Consider the following 2,021-nt stretch of genomic DNA (forward strand, 5'->3'; position numbering starts at 1 on the left):
AATGTCATTACTTGGTCTCATTTTAAGTTTAGCTATATTATCTGAAGCCATGATTTCTTGAATTTTTTTTAATATAAACTCAACAGTCTGTTCACTACTTTTTCAAGTAAAATCTTAGATTAAATTACTCCTTTGAAAGACCGGGCAAATTCGTCTCATAAAGTCATGTCTATATCCTGGTGACACCAATTTTATCACTTACTTTCATTTGTTTAAATAAAAAAATGCTAAAAATTGTCCCTTAGTTTTAAATAACATTTGAACCAGGTAGTTATGCTTGTCTGTTAAACAACTCAATACAGAAGACATATTACAAATGATTTACCAATAAATGTCAAAAAATACACTCCCTTTAACAAGACAAGACAAAAGTCATGACAAGTGACATACCTGTCTGCATGTCTTCTACAGAAGATATCTGTTCTTAACAAATCCATGACATCTACGAAGCCATTTGTATTTGAAAGAAGGGCAAATACCTGCTATATTACAAAGGTTCTTGAGGATAATAAACAATCTCTAATTTATTCTAATTTTTTTCTCTCTTCCTTCCAATGATTTCTCCTTTGAACACTGAGAATGGCCATTTTTGAAACATTTTTCTGAATGGTTTTCAGAGCAGCCACCAGTTCTTCTCTCTCTAATATTTCTTATATTTTTGTCCTCTTTATATATTTTAATTGTGCACATTCTCTAAGACTCAGTTCTACTTATCTTAGTTTTTTCTTTTTAAATAAATCTCTATCTAATAGGGAGAGCTCTTTTTTCCCCAAAGGTTCTGACTTCTATGCCTACACTAATACATAGAACTCCAATCGCCATTTCTGCTTTCTGTATTCATTTCTAGGTTCATATTTCAAATGGCTTCAAGATATTTACACTTGAAAATCCCACTCAAATCTCAAATGCAATATGTCCTCACTGAGCTTATTATCTGCCCATTCAAAGCAACTCTATTTCCCTACTGTTCTGCCTTTACTAGAGAAACCATATCCAAATTATTAAAGTTCTACGTCTTGAGCCTTCATTATTTCCAGTGTCAAAGAGTTTTCCAATTACAGAACTTCTATATCTAATTTTTGTTTTAATAAATATCACACAATTCAAAAGAACCAGCCAAATTTACAGAAAAAATTAACCAGCAATCAATTAGCTAAGACAAAAACAACTTCAAATTTAAGTGTTTAAAGGGCTCTGCTGTACTTACCTAGCAGGGGAGACACCTTGATTACTAAGGTGGTTTTCCCAGGGAGAGGCTTATCACTGCACTCCTGATGTGCTGACCCCTGAGATTTCCCCAAATGTGGGAAACCCAGCTGCATAATTTGTGGTAGTGGGGGGCTGCATTCACTCTTTCCCTTGAAAGAAAAAGGGGGCTCTGTTGTGTATTTCTCAGTGATAGCATGAAAATGTCTTCATGCTGTGAGATTTCATTTAGAAATAAAAACTATAAACACTAGAGGAACTAGAACATTTGTAAAATTTTTCATTTGAATCATTATCTCTTAGCAAAATTAAAAAAAATATTCAACATGTGAACTTAAGACCTTGGGCTTTCTTTATTCTTCAGATATTTAATCATTTCTAATCTTTTCATACCCTCATTGAATAAACCCTATCTCTGAAAGCACTGGAGATTTTAAGGTACAATATATCTCGTCTATCATTTTGCATGGAATAATGAAATATTAGCCAGAAACCATAACTACAGATAAGGGAATGTTTTGTGTGAAAATTCATGTAGTGAACTAACATCAACTCCAAATTAAACTAGCTAGATTCCAGAAAAGTGTGTTACAGATGGTAGTAACATAAGGTTTATAAAAACACAAAATGTAGTATTTCTAACAAACATGCTTGCTTCCAATTTTTTTTAAATAAATAAGTTTTGTATAGTTTTTAATGTTTCCCTGCCAAAGTTTCTTTCAGCACACAAGCAGCTTTTCCTCTTCGGGCATCGCCCAAACCTAGAATTAAGTATCTGAAATGTACATTGTAGAATCACCAAGATTTCTGTCATT

At 32.7% G+C, this 2,021-nt stretch overlaps 1 non-coding gene across 1 annotated transcript; it reads left to right on the plus strand.

Annotated features, from left to right (window-relative positions):
• Positions 1 to 1,199: 1,199 nt before the first annotated feature.
• On the plus strand, positions 1,200 to 1,362 carry LOC123636066. The gene has a single exon (XR_006734306.1). It is a non-coding gene; the product is annotated as a U1 spliceosomal RNA (small nuclear RNA).
• The last annotated feature ends 659 nt before the right edge of the window (positions 1,363 to 2,021 follow it).

The sequence above is a fragment of the Lemur catta genome, chromosome 3 (assembly GCF_020740605.2).
Source record: "Lemur catta isolate mLemCat1 chromosome 3, mLemCat1.pri, whole genome shotgun sequence".
NCBI lineage: Eukaryota > Metazoa > Chordata > Mammalia > Primates > Lemuridae > Lemur > Lemur catta.